Consider the following 9,681-nt stretch of genomic DNA (forward strand, 5'->3'; position numbering starts at 1 on the left):
TCCTAAATGTGATCACACTCTCTAAGTGTCTCAATCACTAAAACAAAATGGTTCCTACCACTTATACCTTTGCCTTGAGCCTTTTGTTTTTCTCTTTCTTCTTTTCAAGTCTAAGCACTTGATCATCACCATGGCATCACCATCATCATGTCAAGATCTTTATTTGCTTCACCACTTGGAATGTGCTACCTATCTCATGATCACTTTGATAAATAAGGTTAGCACTTAGGGTTTCATCCATTCACCAAAACCAAACTAGAGCTTTTAAGAGGGCTCGGACAAATCAGAACGGTCGCCTCCCGCCGACTCTAGAGGCGCCGCCGAGGGCTCAGATGGAGCGGGGTGACCAGCATTCCACCAGCTTCGGGGCCGCCATCGAAGGCCCAGACAAGGCGAGGCGGCTTGATTCCACTGGTTTTGAGGCCGCCGTCGAAGGTCCAGACGGGGCAGGGCATTTTGATTTCGCCAGCTCCGGGGGCGCGTCCTTCCCCTCCTTCCTCGTGGCATGCCATAGGATGGGCCCCACTTGTGGCGAAGGTGGGCCCTCTCTCCTGATGTCCAGATCATCCCATGGGATGGGCGATATGGAGCCGTCATCCTCCTCCTCTTCTTCTTCTTCCTCCTCTTCTTCCGATGAATCTTGACGCCGCTTCCCTCGCTGTAGCTTCGCCCACTGCTTCGACCGTTGTTTCTTCTCCTCGTCGTCCTTCTTCTTCTTCCTTTGTTCGTTTGTGGCATAGTTCATTGCCCTCATGGCCGCGTGCTCTAGCAATGGCGTGAAAGAGTCCTGGAAGACTAACCCCGTCGATAGCACGATGAAGCCCGCATTCGGCCGTATCATGGGATGCCCTAGGATCGAGAACACGGCATCGGCCTCCCCTATGGCCTCCTTGATGCGCTGCATGACCTTGCTGTCATAGAGCAGCCCCTAGGGGAGTGTCGTCCTGACGAGCTGTGCGCCGGGCATCATCCTATACAGCGGGAGGACACGCGCCATCAGGGGCGCCACCCTCCTCGCGTGATACCCCTAATTACGCAGGCCCCGCAGAGGCCGTGGGTCTTCAGGAACACGATGACCTCGAGGAGGTCGTGCATCCTCTTCTTCTCCTTGATGGGTGGCCCCCATGGCCACGACGACGATACCTCCTTGACCAGGCGCCCAGAGAAGATTGGCAAGAGAGCGGCGGGGTCGTTCTTTAGGTAGAACCAATGCGAGTGCCACCCCTTGTTGGATCTAGAGAGTTGGTAGGGCATGTACTTAGCCACCCGCTACCCTCAGAGGTGGATGCCCGCACATCCCATTGGCATCGAGGTCTCCCCGCCTCTCTCCTTCTTGATCAAAGAGATGGAGAAGAAATATCTCCACAGCTCGAAGTGGGGCTCGATCCCCAGGTACCCCTCGAACATCACGATAAAGGCCATGATATGCTAGATCCCATTGGGGTTCAAGTGTTGCAGTTCGATCTAATAGTGGTGCAGTAGACCCTAGAAGAATGGGTGGGAAGGAACCACGAGTCCACACTCATGGAAGGACGTGAAGGAGACGATGCAGCCATCGTATGGCGCCGGCGCATCCTCATGGCCGGGCAAGAGCCACTCCGCTGCATCGATCCTCCCGCGGAGAAGACCACTCTTGATGAGGCCCTCCATGAGTGCATGGGTAACATCAGAGAGGTACCATGAATCCATGGAGGATGGAGGCAGCTGCGGAGAAGCAAAGGCAGCAGAAGAAACAGAGAAGGTAAGGCTATGGTTTTGGTGTGCAGAAACGTGAAGGGGGAGGCCGCTATTTATAGGATGGAGCGAGGTGACGAGGCGAACCATCCGCTTAGAATCACATGCTTGATGCGCCACGTCAAGTCACCTCCCTTTGGAGATCGTGCGCACACTATCTCTAGCCACGCCCTCGAAGGACACACCGAATGATGGTTTACCCGGTCGATGGGCCAAGAATCATTACAGGTAAGGAGGGATACAGAGCTAAAAATGCTCCTATGGCCCATTTAAGACAAGGAGTTTGAAGGCTAGCCCACCGACGGGTTCACAACCGCTCCGGGGCACCCTTAGAGCGAGGGGTAGAACAGGACGGGCCCACAAGCAGCCAGTACCCAGGCGAACGAGCTACGGGCATCCTGTCCCATGTTTGAGTCTTGGTCGCTTCCTAGTCCGTGGTTATTTCTCGAAGAAAGGCAACGAGCCCTTGGGACCGGCCAAACAGGCCCAAGAACTATATGGATTGGCCGCCAAGAGTCTAGAGTCGGTCACCAGCTGACCCATGCCGGACCCCCATGAACGGGAAGCCAGGGGCCCACTCGGACTAGCCCATTAACGGCTCATCGAGCACCATGTTTTGTCCATCGAGGAAAAACATGGCATGGCTCAGCCCCTCTATTTTATCAAAAAACGCTTGAGAGATGGCGATCACAAAGACGAGCCGACCCTCGACCGGACCCCTGCTACGCATGGGGGCTCAAGGGAAGTTAGACTCGCAAGGAGACCGAACGCATGGTTGCAGTACGACGACGGACCTATCGAATCCTAAGGAACCAAAATCAAGAAAAATCTTCCTGACCTCCCGAATGCTATGGTTACATACCCCCAAGAAGACCGATCGCGACAAAAGGGAATCACCATCCTACTAGGACACACCATGGGCTACAAAAAGAAGGCCAAGGCCCTCAGAATCCTCCTGTCCGGAAAAGCCTTGTCGACAGAATATGCTCGGTAGTCCACCGAGGGATATCCCGCGATGGTAGATTTGTCAGTGGGGGTGCACGTAATCAGGAACCGGATGGTGACACAAGGCGCAGAGACAGCGATTTAGACAGGTTCGAGCCATCTGATCGACGTAATACCCTACGTCCTGTGTCTTTGGTGTATTGTATTGATCTGTATGTAGATAGATCTAGATGGATCGTCTATGTATCTCTTCGCTAGGGGACCCCTGCCTCTCCTTATATAGTCTGGAGGGACAGGGTTACAAGTAAAGTAGACTATTTGGTAGTATACAATGTCTTACGATGCACGCCGAACAGCGCCATGCACGCCTTGATCTTGTGGGCCGGGCCACCTCCGATGGTGCGGCCCATGTCTTGGGGGCCATACCCCCACAGCTAGTCCCCGAGCCTGACAGTAGATGATGTAGTCATGTGGTGCCAGGGTCAGAAAGTAGAAGACCAGCCGAGCAGGCAGCCAGTCCCTAGGCGTAGCCTCGAGATGAGAACAAGCACATTCACCGCAAGGTGAAGTGTGCCCACTTAGTCCCCGAGCCTGCTGAAAGATGAAGAATGAATCTTGTAGCAGGGTCAAAGAAAAAGAAAGCTTGGCGACGTCGTCTAACATGCGCATATCAAGACCCCAGACGTGCCACCCAAGATAAGCACCCTGATCCGAATAGCATGGAGCAGCTTGATAGCACACCGATGAGACATAGCAAGATCCGAGCACCAAGGAGTCCCCGGCGTAGTTGGCGATGATCAAGCACCGAGGAATCCCCGGTGTAGGCGGCGATGTCTGAGCACCGAGGAATCCCCGATGAAGCTGGCGAGGTGCGAGCACCGAGGAGCGAGGAGTCCCTGGCATAGGCGGCGATGTCCGAGCACCGAGGAGTCCCTGACGAAGCTGGCGATCTCCGAGCACCGAGGAGCGAGGAGTCCCCGGCGTCGCTGGCAATGTCCGAGCACCGAGGAGCGAGGAGTCCTCGGCATAGGCGGCAATGTCTGAGCGCTGAGGAGCGAGGAGTCCTCGGCGTCGCTGGCGATGACCAAGCACCAGGGAGATAGGAGTCACCGACGAAGCTGGCGATGACCGAGCACCGAGGAGGGAGGAGTCCTCGGCGTCGTAGGCGATGTCCGAGCACCGAGGAGTGAGGAGTCCCCGGTGTCACTGGCGATGTCCGAGCACTGAGGAGCGAGGAGTCCCCGGTGTCGCCGACGATGATCGAGCACCGAGGAGTGAGGAGTCTCCGGCGTCGCCGGCGATGACCGAGCACCGAGGTGTCCCCGGCATAGGCGGCGATGTCCGACCACCGAGAAGTTCCCAGCGAAGCTGGTGATGTCCGAGCACCGAGGAGTCCTCGGCGTAGGCGGCGAGGTCCGAGCACCGACGTAGCTGACGACGGCCATGTGGTGAAGTGTGCCCACTTAGTCCTCGAGCACGAAGTATCCGTGCGCCGAGGAGTAATCGACGTAGCTGGCGATGAAGCATGAGTGATGAACAGTCTGATCAACTGGTCGGCGGCGAAGTGAGCATTGAGTAGAAGCGACCAGCGAACAGTCCGAGCCTGGTCAGCGACGGAGTCGATGATCCTAGCGGTCCGACCAGTTGATTGGTGGTGAAGTCCGAGCACCAGGTGATCCGATCACCTAGACAATGATCCCGCAATGCAAATATATAGAACGGGTAGTACATGACGCACAAATAAATAAACTCTAGAGAAAAATCAGCAATGGTGATGAAACGGCGTATGTAGTTCAGCGATCAGTTGGCGTGAAAATATATTTATGTTTAATATAAACCGTCCGAATAGTTAGTGTGTAGCTGAGTCTCTAGCCCTAGCTAGCCCATAGTCCATAACGTCGAGCGCGGAGCCCGTGCACGTGTAGGAGGAACAGGCATCGCTAAGGAGCCGCTGCCGACCACCCATAACGTAGAGGGCAGACGCTCGTGCATGTGTAGGGAGGAGCCGGAGACAGGGCCATCTCTGGAGGCGTCCAAGCATCAACATGACTGTTCGAGGGTTCAGAAAATCGTTTGGAGAGCAAACATGGAGAAAACAGCTCGGAGAAACATTATGGCGATATACGGAGATTAGAGAATATTTAGAAGAATATTAAAATGTGACTTAGCTTTAGGCAGAAAGTCTGGTCGGCGGCGTATGGCGTTATCTGGTCGGTGTTGACAGCGAGCACCTAGCGGGCGGTGAGTTGTTGGTGAAGGTGACCTCGGAGGTGGTTCCGAGATCGGATCTGCTGTCGCGGGGGCTGATGTAGCCAGCGATGAATCATCGTCGTGGACTGGCATGGATCTCCATGAGATTGATGACGAGAACGCGCTATTGATTTATGGTCCATCTGGCTCACCATGGATCAAGCGCACACCACTACCTGGCGCACCAACTATCGACAGAATATCATTGGTAGTCCACCAAGGGGTATCATACGATGGTAGATTTATTGGTGGGGGTGCGCGTAATCAGGAACCGGATGGTGACACAAGGCGCAGAGACAGTGATTTAGATAGGTTCGGGCCGTCTGATCGACGTAATACCCTACGTCATGTGTCTTTGGTGTATTGTATTGATATGTATGTAGATAGATCTAGATGGATCGTCTATGTATCTCTTCGCTAGGGGACCCCTGCCTCTCCTTATATAGTCTAGAGGGACAGGGTTACAAGTAAAGTAGCCTATTTGGTACTATACAATGTCTTGCGGTGCACGCCGAGCAGCACCATGCACGCCTTGATCTTGTGGGCTAGGCCACCTCCGATGGTGCGGCCCATGTCTTGGGGGCCATACCCCCACAGCTAGTCCCCGAGCTTGACAGTAGATGACATAGTCATGTGGTGCCAGGGTCAGAAAGTAGAAGACCAGCCGAGCAGGCAGCTAGTCCCCGGGCGTAGCCTCGAGATGAGAACAAGCACATTCACCGCAAGGTGAAGTGTGCCCACTTAGTCCCCGAGCCTGCTGGAAGATGAAGAATGAATCTTGTAGCAGGGTCAAAGAAAAAGAAAGCTTGCCAACATCGTCTGACATGCGCGTATCAAGACCCTAGACACGCCGCCCAAGATCAGCACCCTGATCCAAACAACATGGAGCAGCTTGATAGCACACCAATGAGACATAGCAAGATCCGAGCACCGAGGAGTCCCTGGCATAGTTGGCGATGACCGAGCACCGAGGAATCCCCGGCGTAGGCGGCGATGTCCGAGCACCGAGGAATCCCCGACGAAGCTGGCGAGGCATGAGCACCGAGGAGCGAGGAGTCCAAGGCATAGGCGGCGATGTCCGAGCATCGAGGAGTCCTCGATGAAGCTGGCGATGTTCGAGCACCGAGGAGCGAGGAGTCCTCGGCGTCGCTGGCGATGTCCAAGCACCGAGGAGCGAGGAGTCCCCGGCGTAGGCGGTGATGTTCGAGCATCGAGGAGCGAGGACTCCCCAGCGTCGCTGGCGATGACCGAGCACCGGGGAGAGAGGAGTCATCGGCGTCGCTGGCGATGACCGAGCACGGCGGAGCGAGGAGTCCCCGGCGTCGCTGGCGATGTCCGAGCACCGAGGAGCGAGGAGTCCCCGGCGTCGCTGGCGATGACCAAGCACCGAGGAACGAGGAGTCCCCGGTGTCGCTGGCGATGACCGAGCACCGAGGAGCGAGGAGTCCCCGGCGTCGCTGGTGATGACCGAGCACCGAGGAGCGAGGAGTCCCCGGCGTCGCTAGCGATGTCCGAGCACGGAGGAGCGAGGAGTCCCCGGCGTCGCTGGCGATGTTCGAGCACCGAGGAGCGAGGAGTCCCCGGCGTCACTGGTGATGACTGAGCACCGAGGAGTGAGGAGTCTCCGGCGTCGCTGGCGATGACCGAGCACCAAGGAGTCCCCAGCGTAGGCGGCTATGTTCGAGCACCGAGGAGTTCCCGGTGAAGCTGGCGATGTCTGAGCACTGAGGAGTCCTCGGTGTCGGCGGCGAGGTCCGAGCACCGACGTAGCTGACGACGGCCATGTGGTGAAGTGTGCACACTTAGTCCTCAAGCACGAAGTATCCATGCGCCGAGGAGTAACCGACGTAGCTGGCGATGAAGCATGAGCGACGAACAGTCTGGTCAACTGGTCGGCGACGAAGTGAGCATTGAGTAGAAGCGACCGACGAACAGTCCGAGCAACTGGTCGGCGATGGAGTCGATGATCCTAGTGGTCTGACCAGTTGATCGGTGGTGAAGTTCGAGCACCAGGTGATCCGATCACCTGGACGATGATCCTGCAATACAAATATATAGAACGGGTAGTACATGACGCACAAATAAATAAACTTCAGAGAAAAATCAGCAATGGTGATGAAACGGCATATGTAGTTCGGCGATCAGTTGGCGTGAAAATATATTTATGTTTAATATAAACCGCCCGAACAGTTAGTGTGTAGCTGAGTCTCCAGCCCTAGCTAGCCCATAGTCCATAACATCAAGCGCGGAGCCCATGCACGTGTAGGAGGAACAGGCGTGACCAAGGAGCTACTGCCGACCACCCATAACGCAGAGGGCAGACGCTCGTGCACGTGTAGGGAGCAGCCAGAGATAGGGCCGTCTCTGGAGGCATCCGAGCATCAATAGGACTGTTCGAGGGTTCGGAAAATCGTTTGGAGAGCAAACATGGAGAAAACAGCTCGGAGAAACATTATGGCGATATACGGAGATTAGAGAATATTTAGAAGAATATTAAAACGTGACTTAGCTTTAGGCAGAAAGTCTGGTCGGCGGCGTATGGCGTTATCTGGTCGGTGTTGATAGCGAGCACCTAGCGGGCGGTGAGTTGTTGGTGAAGACAACCTCGGAGGTGGTTCCGAGATCGGATCTGCTATCGCAAGGACTGATGTAGCCAGCGATGAATCGTCATCGTGGACTGGCATGGATCTCCACGAGATTGATGACAAGAACGCGCTGTTGATTTGAGGTCCATCTGGCTCGCCATGGATCAAGCGCACACCCCTACCTAGCGCGCCAACTGTCGACAGAATATGCTCGGCGGTCCACCGAGGGGTATCCCGCGATGGTAGATTTGTCGATGGGGGTGCGCGTAATCTGGAACCGGATAGTGACATAAGGCGCAGAGACGACGATTTAGACAGGTTCGGGCCGTCTGATCGACGTAATACCCTACGTCATGTGTCTTTGGTGTATTGTATTGATCTGTATGTAGATAGATCTAGATGGATCGTCTATGTATCTCTTCGCTAGGGGACCCCTGCCTCTCCTTATATAGTCTGGAGGGACAGGGTTACAAGTAAAGTAGCCTATTTGGTACTATACAATGTCTTGCGGTGCACGCCGAGTAGCGCCATGCATGCCTTGATCTTGTGGGCTGGGCCACCTCCGATGGTGCGGGCCATGTCTTGGGGGCCATACCCCCACAAGCCTCCAAAGGAGTATTCTACTCCTCCGTAGGCACGGGGGCTACCGTCGGGTATCGTTATTAGGGATACCCAAAGCAAGGAAGTTAGCGCCCACGCTGACTCCCCCGGATGGCTCGAAACGTATTAAAAGGTCTCGCCTGACCCCTTGTGTGCGGGCTCCGTCTCACCCGACCCTAAGGTCACGGGCTCCGTCTCGCCTGACCTTTAGGCCATGGGTCCGCCATATCCGACTCCTTGGGTGCGGGCTTTGTCTCGCCCGACCCCAAAGTCACGGGCTCCGTCTCGCCCGACCTTAAGGCCATGGGTCCGTCTCGCCTGACCCCTTGGGTGCAGGCTCCGTCTCGCCCGACCCCAAGGTCGCGGGCTCTATCTCGCCCGGCCTTAAGGCCATGAGTCCACCTCGTCCGACCCCTTGGGTGCGGGCTCCGTCTCGCCCGACCCCAAGGCTGCGGGCTCCGCCTCGCCTGACCCCTTGGGTGCGGGCTCCGTTTCGCCCGATCCCAAGGACGCGGGTTCCATCTCGCCCAAGGTCACGGGCTCCATCTCGCCCGACCTCGATGACGCGGGTTCCGTCTTATCCGACGTGGACCCATACCGCCACCAACCACTATAGGTCCAAGCATATGGGCCTGGGTCAAAACTCTGACGCTAGAAAAGAGGCTGGCATGCCTCGATGTAACCCGTGGTCGTGACGGGCCATACCTGACGTTTCACATCAAGAACAGTGTCGAGCGTGCCGGTACTGTTCTGCCTAATCCTCGTATGGACGCTGACAGACGTGTCAGTTCACCACGACGTCCGCGCGGGACGGAGTGGAACGCCATGACCGGCAGGTGATGCCTGCGCATGGCACCAGTGACGAACAGGGCCGCGACATGGAGTCGTCCCTGTTGACCTCTACAGGATCGGCGGGACCCGCATGCAGGAGAAGAAGGACCCGGCAATCCTGAAAGCCTTCTTCTCTCTCTCGTTCTTCTTCTTTTTCTCCTCTATAACCCGCGCTTTCCCTTCGCCTTTAAAGTGGAAGCAGGGCGCCTCAACAAGGGGATGGACAATCAACACGAGACAACTAAACACAAGAGCACGACACGAACACACGGCTGAGCGGCAAGCGAGCTCTCAGCACCCGATTCACTCCTTCCATCAAAGACTTGGGATCATTTCCCTCTCTCGCCTGTTTGTAACCCCTACTGCAAACCAAGTGCCGGTAACACGAGCAACATCGAACTGGACGTAGGGATGTTCCGCCCGAATCAGTATAAATCCTTGTGTCCTCCGAGCACACCATCCGAGTCTGACGCACAAATACAAATTTACTCGTCAGTGGTCCGAAAACACCGACAGGTACGTTTGATCATTCTGTTTCAGGAAATCTGAATTTGAAGTATACAGATTTTTCCCTTTAGCATTAACTGGATGTGCTGTGTCTCCCTCAAGCTTCAGAGAACGAAGATAATTTTCCAGAAAAAATACAGAGACAGAGATGGGGCATTGGTCAGTCCCAAACACATTATCATGCCTGTGGTGCCAGATTCTCCAGAACAGCAGCATCAATTTAACTCTG

This window comes from Miscanthus floridulus, chromosome 1 (assembly GCF_019320115.1).
Source record: "Miscanthus floridulus cultivar M001 chromosome 1, ASM1932011v1, whole genome shotgun sequence".
NCBI classification, from domain to species: domain Eukaryota; kingdom Viridiplantae; phylum Streptophyta; class Magnoliopsida; order Poales; family Poaceae; genus Miscanthus; species Miscanthus floridulus.